This window comes from Pseudoliparis swirei, chromosome 22, assembly GCF_029220125.1.
Source record: "Pseudoliparis swirei isolate HS2019 ecotype Mariana Trench chromosome 22, NWPU_hadal_v1, whole genome shotgun sequence".
In the NCBI taxonomy this organism is placed as follows: domain Eukaryota; kingdom Metazoa; phylum Chordata; class Actinopteri; order Perciformes; family Liparidae; genus Pseudoliparis; species Pseudoliparis swirei.
The window spans coordinates 12,897,909-12,907,012 of record NC_079409.1 but is presented as its reverse complement, the minus strand read 5'-3'; positions in this window follow the sequence as shown (position 1 = coordinate 12,907,012).

Here is a 9,104-nt window from a genome sequence, read left to right as displayed (position 1 = left end):
GATTAGAATAATCTAAATAGTATATAATAGAATGCAAAGATTCAACAGAAACTCCAGACTATTCTAAAGCTTTGTTTCCCTCTTTTACATGCTTCACTTTCACAAAACTAACTAAATTTACTAAAATAACAATCGCTTGGCCAAATAAAATGAATGAATCGATAAATGATCCATAGAAAATCAAGTAATTTATTTCTTTTTCATTTCTTTGTCAATGAAATATATGTGGGATTCTGACAAAGCAAGCAATTTGAAGTTTTTAGGCTTTATGAAATTGTGATGAGCATTTTATAGACTAAATGATTCATTGATGATTCACTTATAAAATAGTCACAAGACTAATCAAGAATGAAAACAAAGGTTAGTTGCAGCTCTATTAATTAAAAAAAAGTCAAGAAATGAAGTAAAATCAAAAAGAAGAAAAGGTACATTTCAAATATAAACATTGATATTAAAGAGCTTTAAACACTAAACATAATCCACTGATGTTATTTCTTCCACATTTCCCTCTGAAAATGCCTCTGAGCTCCTCTGACACTCAGTCCTCCCTCTCTATGCTCCCCCCCCTAACCCCCCTCCTCCTCCTCTTACCCTGTAGCACTGCTGTGTTCACAGAGCAGGAATGATAGCCTCTGTCTCTGGATCAATGAGGACTCTATTCATACCCCGTAAACTAAACACGCAACTCCTCGCTCCCACCATATTTGTAATCTCCTGCTCCTCCCTGTGTCCCGTCTTTTCCGTCTCATTTTCTTCAACACTTTCGCCGTCTTTCCATCATCCGAGCGGGTCCTTATCTTCTCTTCACTCTTCAATCTGACTGTCTCCCTCGCTCTCATCCTTCTTGTTATCGCCATCTCCCCGTCACTGACAGCCACTGTTCATTTATTGCCCTTTCTCTGCTAATCCACCATCATCAATAGACATCCTGTCAGCACATGTGTGTTGCACTCTGGCTCTTTATTGTGCACAGGCGCCAGTTATTCACTGGTGTGTGTGTGAACACATATTCATGAGGGAAATAAACAATACTGTCTGTGCTTGGACCGTATGAGTAATGCACATTATTCCCAGAAGCCTGGGGCAATAACACTGCCGGATGAGACAGAAAGCTAATACCGTTCACTTAAACAATGATGAAGCAGAAAAGGCCTTCATTTCCATCAGCTCATAATGTAAACGGTAGTTTCACGCTCAAACGAGCTGGATGACGTGAACGTTGTCAAAGTGATAGTCAGTTATTTTTCTTTGTAAACGAGGGGTTATATGTGATTCAAATTGTGTATGATATCAAGCCTCTTGAAGCATATGTGCACTTTAATCTATGAAAAAGATGTAATGCAAAGTATTTGCTCCAAAGCTCATCAGACATGTAACATCCCCTCGTGTATCATGATGTCATGCTTGAGTCGCTGCATGAGCGTTGGTTATAAAAAGCTGCTCTGTCAAAGACCCCTGAAGATGACTCAGAACAAAACAGAGTCCAAGGCCAACATGATTCAATTTATTGCAAGCAAAATATTGGGTGTCTTTCTTTGGCGTTAGGATAATATCCTGACAGAAAACAACAAGCCTGAAATTATTTTAGGTTTGATTTAAATATATGTGTATATATACATGTATACATATATGTATGTATATGTATATACAGAACTGCCAACTGCACTTTCCAGAATAAAACATCCTCGGCATTTGCATCCCACTCAAATTTGAATTGATAAGCAGATCAAAAAAGTATTGTGCTTCCATATCCACTCTATGAGTCTTTGTATTTTCGCTAAAATATTTGCGTGCATGCGCTCAGGATGAAAGTCTAGAGTAGACTAATATTGTACGACACTTAGACCAAAACCGAGAACAAAGCTGCTAAAAATATCTACACACTGCATGCTGTTCACCGCACAAACGTGTTCATCCTCGGCACTTACTTGTGTTTCTAAACAAAGACTGATCTCGCTCTTTCACACAACACGCTGCCATGCTGAGTGGTGGTAATGTTGACCGCAGCTCAGGTTGTATTTAGCTGCTTTTCCAGTTTAAATATTGCAAACTTAATGTGACACTATGAATATTTCAGCAGGGCTCCCGATTACACACACACACACACACACACACACACTTCTGTGACACAGCACGGAAAGGGCTGTGGGATGGCAGCCATGTTCAGTGTTCGATTGCCTCCCATATCCATCCGTCACTGATCTTAACTTGCTGCTGATCAACCTCACAACGTGTGTTGGTCTAAGTCATTTCGATTTTTGGAAAGTCGCCCGTATGCAGTAACTAAAAATCGTCAATCCTTAAGTTGTACAGTGTTGTTTGCAGTTTACAAAGCTATCGGAGAAAATGAGGGGCGATCGAGACCTCAATTTAATTATCCTGCTCAGACTATTACAGTGATGATCTCTATTTATACAGCACGCTCACATGAGAAAAGGTTGGAGGGGAAGTCGGGTCTCTCTGCTCTGCGTTCTGCCAAAGAGGCTTTTTGGCTGCAGCTGGGACCTTTTATGCTGAAATATTCTTAAATCAATAATGGAGCGATCCATTGATCTACTAGCAACACCCAATTGGCAGCGTAATGCCCATAGAACTGAGGTATTAATATTGATCCTCCATCCATCCAACCGCAATATCACACCACTCCAAAAACAAAGCCGTCCCACTGTGGACTAACTGAGGGTCCATGGAAGAAGCTTTATTGTCACTAAATTTCAGAAACTCCACAGCCAAGTAAAGTGTGGCCACTTTTACAACAATGCTGCTTCCCCTTTACTAACGGATGACTTGGCCGCGTGTCAAACATCTGTTTTGAGATGCAGCTGATAAAAGTGTTGCTGCGAATATAATCCAAGCACACTACGCCTCGTGGTGATGAGACTGTCGCACACCGCGCTCCATATCCAGTAACCCTGCATCGGGTCAACTCCGCACCACAGACCTGTTTATTATGCATGGCCTGCAGGGGAAATGACAAGAGACTTCCTCCTCACGCAACAGGACGGCCACATCATTGCGGCAGCGTCTGACACAGGTGGTGAAATGTCCTTGAGCGTCCTTGAACAGGCACTGAATGTGAAACTCCTTTTGTGTGCATGTCTGTGTACGTTAAAGTCTAAATGAATGGAAGAAAATATTGTTGTGAACATGGAAAGTTAGGATTGTTGTCCCTCTAATTCGTGTTTTTGAGCTGCTTTGTAGGGAAGAAAATCGTGTTTATCGCCAGGTGTGCGACCATGTGTTCATTCTTCAAATGTGTGTTTGTGTGTGGCTTGAGTTTAAAGTCTCCGAAGATGATGCTAATCAGATTTCCTCCCTGAAGGGGAGATGACTCATTAGTACGCCACCGCTTATGAAGCTCCTGAAAGTGATTTTTCATGTTGGTAGCATTTTCTAGTCCACGTTTGAAAGCAGGGAATAATCAACACTCAGGGACAGCGAATATTTGCAGCAATTTTAGAGCAGCTTAATTAACAAGACACATACTTGGTTAGCTCTTTGTTCTATTTATTGCAATATTCTATTTTGTATATATTTTAATTGTAATACAAAGAGACCCATATTACTTCAGGACACTTTATATTTGTGATGGTTTTTATTCGCTTTGTATCTGCTTTTACACTTGTGTGGGAAATTGTTACAAAAAGCTCTTTTTAGATGTGTGTGTTTCTCTCTCTCTCTCTCTGTGTGTGTGTGTGTGTGTGTGTGTGTGTGTGTCTGTGTCTTCTGTGTGTTACAAAAAGAGAAAGCAGGAGCATGTTGTCGCCATCGGGGATGGTGATCAGTTAGTCAATGTAAGGCAGATGGCCAGGCATGTGTGAGCGGATACAGTTGTGTGTGGGTGTGTGCGTGTGTGTCTGTGTGTGTGTGTGTTTGTGTAGTTACATGTAGTTAGTGTGCTACTACACAGTGATGAACAGTCTTTTTGCTTGGAGGCATGCAGCTAGTCTCTGGCCTGTCACTGCTATGGATTGGCTGAACATATTACAGCGGTTGTAATTTAACCAATCAGCTGATGTGTTTCTGCTGAGCTTTGGGAAACCCCTCGCTGAGCAGAAATTAACAGCAAATTAGAGCCAATTTACGGAGGTACAATATTTCCAAACACCTAATGGCTTTACACTGAACACATACCTCATTTGCTCCTAATGCACTGAACTAGTGTCGTAAATAAGACTGATCTCGTGCACGTGCTCAATGAAGACAAAAAAGACAATTTATCAGTCCGGACACCGGCAGAAGGCATCTCCTGCTGAATGAGACATCATTTGTTCTTTAAAGACAGGATGTAGAACTTGTTTGAGCTCAGTGTGTCTCTCATTAACCTGCCCACTCAATGCAAGACCTCAGTGTTAATGAGACAGAGAGGAGGGGGCGATAACGTAATGTATTATCCTCTCTCTCTCTCTCTCTCTGGTATATTGAGAGAGAAGGAGACTAACTGATGCAAAAAACAACATTAAACGATTTAAAACGCCCTCACAATGTTCTGTATTCTATGTAATGTGTTGCCACTGTGTTACCCATCAGTAGTGAGCTCACCGATAAGTCCATACAATGATATTAGTGTGATACATTAATGAGCACATGGTGTTACTTTATAAAGTATAGGCCTCTAAACGCACTCGTTTCAACTGTCGAGGTCAACTGATACGCTAGATGAAAGGATGTCTTTTATTTTGTAAACGGATAATGACGTTAGCCTTTGCATGTGTTTCTCCATTGTGCGCATGTGATAAATGCAGAGGGCAGTATGTATCCTCCACATCGCTCCGTCACGCTCGCTGCTGTTACGAGAAGAGAACAATGGTTACACGGCAATGAAGGAGTCGTTTTCTCTGCGTCTGGCTCTCCTCAGCATCTCACCGATCCTTTTGTTGTCACATACGCTGCCTCATTACTTTAAAAGAAAGCGGATCCCCTGAATGCACGCGCTCGCAGTGGATGTGGCCCTATACAGGTGACGACGCACACAGAAGCGCATCGATGGAGCCATTAGACGGACACGTTACTCACCTCCCGCAATGGCGAGGACAGCGAGCAGCAGCAGCGGCCAGCCGTCCGTCATCTTACGTGCGTCCGAGCGCGCTCCGAGCCCGAAAGGTGTTCACCGCGATGGAGAGGCCACCCCAAACGCACCCGCAGTGTTACTCCCCTCCTCCTCACGACCCAGAGCTCCCTTCACTCTCTACCTGGCATGTTGACGTCAGGGCTCTCCGTCGGTAGGCTACGCACCTCTTCGCCCAAACAGGGAGGAAATGGAAATAGCTCGGCGGGGCCAGGTAGGCTACGCTGTGCGCTGGGTCGTGCGCTGCTGGCTGTCAGTGATGTGCACCGCTTGGCGATGCGTCGCGCTGGGGAGGCGGGGGCGGGGTGCGCGCGGAGTAGCGGGGGGGAGCGGCGGCATACCTCAGAGGCTCCGCAGCAGCTATGGCGATGCCCGTTTCTTTCCCACACAAAGTCTCACTTCACCATGTATACTATGCAGGAGGCACGTATACAGTGTGTGTGGTGCTCAATAGTGTCAAACGTAATGGCTCAATCTGCTTCATCTTTAATATTAGCCACATGCCAATTGTTTTGGCAGCATGACGTGTTTCATATCTTCAAGAATGTATTTTCATCATCCAGCCATAACAGGGACATGTATGGCAACACATGTGATAACATGTGCATTCTATTATTACTGCATGAGGTTTACTGAGAAAATAGATAAAAGAATATATGTAATACACAAGAGTAAAACAAGCACAATGTGGACGTGAATCTCCCTGACACACCTCACATCTCTCCCGATTAAAAAAACATCACACCACCTCTTGTTGTCCAGGATTGCCTTAGCCTATGATCATATTTTATTCTGTGAATATATTTCACCTTTTAAAAGCTGAGGGGCATCTCTTACATTTCTGTGTGACCTCTTCTTCTTCATATTTCCTGTCACTTGGTTTTTCATAATGTAGTCCACTGAAGTGACCTCTAATCCAAACATGCAGGAGTTGGGTATGCATGCATGGGAAGACAGACCAGTTAAGAAGCCAGGTAGACATGAGTCAGGATGGTCATATGCTTGTGACTCGTTCTGGATATTGTATACGGGTCACTTGATAATAACACAAATATAATAACAGATTTGAATGATGAGGGTGGGAGGTAATGCAGCAAATGAAGAGGGGTACAGGGGGAGTCAAAAGAGTGTGGGAGGCAGGGAGGGCGGTAGGGCGGGATGGAGGGAAGAGTAAACTAATATACAGGAGTGCAGGATGGATGGAGCGGGTGGTTGCCGTGGTGACAAAGAGAAACCAGAAAGCTACAAGAGGAAACAACCTGTTTCACCCTTTATTTGGTCAGTTTTCATTACAGACAAACACAAAAGATAGACATGCGCAGCGGGCACACAACACACAACACACACACACACACACACACACACACACATACGCTCATGCATACACGCACACAAATGTACATATGCATGCCCTAACATGCAGGCAAACTAATGTCTTCCTCTTCTCATGCTATCTTTACTCTCTTCCTCTCGCCTTCTCTCTGTACAGTCCTTTCCTCTCTCCCTCTCTCCTCTGCAGTGAATGAGCTGACCTGACAGTGCTCCTCCTCTGCACTCAGTGCTGTGAGTCTCTCTGAATTATTTAAAAGCTGGGACCCCCATGAGTGCTCATCTTCCCCTAACCCCCCTCACGCTCTCCCTCCATCCCTCCCTCCCTCCCTCCTCTTCCCTCTGTCCCTTCCTCTCTTGCTGTCATTCTGTCTTCTTCTGCTGCAATTACTACCTGTGGTTCTATCATGCGACACTTTGATTAACAACATAGAAATATGATATATATCACAGAATTAATACACCACCACAACATATAAGGAATAAATTGCCTTCACATTAAATCACATTTTCACTTTTTACAACATTTCCTTGAGTCATCATATAAAATGATGTACTGTTACAGATTGAGCAACACAGTGGTATAAAAAATAGTAAAAATGTACCTCAAAGTCAATAATTATCATTTAATAGCATAAGACATTTACAGACATGTTGCTGCATTTGACTACTTTGAATACTCTTTCTACCACTAATATTAAGGTCTCAACATGTAAACCATGCTTATGCACGGTGTGCTGAAGGTGCAGGCTATAGAAAAGTCATCGCTCATGAAAAATGGCCCAACGTCAGAATGCAGTTTTCATATTACAGATCCTGCAGTACTTAAATGTTTTACCGGGAACACTTCCTCAGACAATAAAAGAAACACATAATTTAAAAAATCCCTAAAATAAGAGACAGAGTTTCAAGCCTTTAACATCGGAGGCTAGATGATTACCGAAACCAACATCACCAAAAACAAACTGTCAAGCTCTACAGGAATCATGTGTCCGGCACCCTAACCCTACTTTGTGATTTTAATTAAGATAACATGGAGGACTAACCACAACAGATAACATGGATGGAAGGAAGGGTGGTCCTTGGTGCTGTGTGCTGTTGTGTAACATTGCCATTTGTGACACAGTATGGAAGGATTGCCCAGATTAGAGATGGCTTCTCACCGACACTAAAAAAAACGATTCAAGCCCTTCTTAGAGGTGACACATTTAAATATTGTTTGATACATTTAAATAAATCAATTACAAAACGAAGATATTTATTTTGAATGGGTGTAACACAAATGTATGAATACTTTCATTTATTAGATTTATTTAGGTTACACTCACAAAAACGATTCAAGCCCTTCTTCGAGGTGACACATTTAAATATTGTTTGATACATATAAATAAATCAATTACAAAAATAGATATTTATATTTAATGGGTGTAACACAAAATGTATGAATACTTTCATTTCTTAGATTTATTTAGGTTAGATGGTGTGCATATCAACTCAAAATAAATGTGTTTCATTGAGGACTACCCTTTGTGCATGCGCCTTCTGAAAATCAGTTGTTTACATGAGGTGAAGACACTTTCAGGGCAGTATGGTGGTGTAGTGGCTAGCACTGTTACCTCAAAGCCAGAGGTCTGTGGGTTCAATTCCCAGTCGGGGTGTTCCTTCTATGTGGAGTTTGCATATTTTGTTAGTTAGTTAGTTTATATTTTGAGTTGGACAAACACAAATTTAATTAATTTAATGAATATCGTTATTTTATTTTAGATGTATTTGATTCAAATGAGTTGGACTAACTTAATTACATTTTATTGCACTGATGTGCTAAATTTGAGTTGGAGTTGCATATAATTATTGGATGGAAAACCTGCCAAAAATGTAATTGAGTTCATCCAATGAGTCATTTCTTTGAGTGCAGAGAGCCTTGGCGCAAGCTCGTAGAAATAAGCATCTGCCCTTGAGCAAGGCATGTATTCGTTCTTGTCGACCCTGCACTTTGACCCCTTGAGGAGGTGTCATATGATTAATTAAGTGCAAAGAAGTCAGTAGCTGATAAGCGGAGTGTAGCTTATTAGTTTGTACTTACTCATGTATGGCACTGCTCTGACGTTACATGTTGAGCTCTCCATTCACAAACCAAGCAGGCTATTCTGTGCAGAGCCATCGCTACTATGGCACTGTGGACACGGTTATTCATAGCTCTTCTTATGCTGCAGCCTGTCTCTCCTCCCTCTGACTCTTCTTCTCTCCTCCCTCTCCTCATTCCCTGTTGAGATGGCCCTACCTCACTCTAACTCATCACCATGGCAACCTGGTAATCCCTGAACAGAAAAATTCTGACTATCTCTCTCACACACACATACACACACACACACACACACAGTCACATAGCATGACTGCACACATACATAAATGCACACATGGGTGCACACATTGGCAGATTCACACTTGCACATACACACACACACACACACACACACACACTTGAAGAGATACTCATGCATACCAATACATTGGTGTTTACTGGTTTGACATATCTTACCACAAACACATGCTTCCATGCATCATTGTGAGGATAAAGCTTCTCTGTTTTGGGAGAAGCTTCATGTGTGTGTTGTGGTTTCCTGTAAATGCACCGCCTCTTGGATTGCGTGAGTAAATGCTATGTGTGTGTGTGCACTATTCATGTATGCATTTTGTAAGTGTGTAC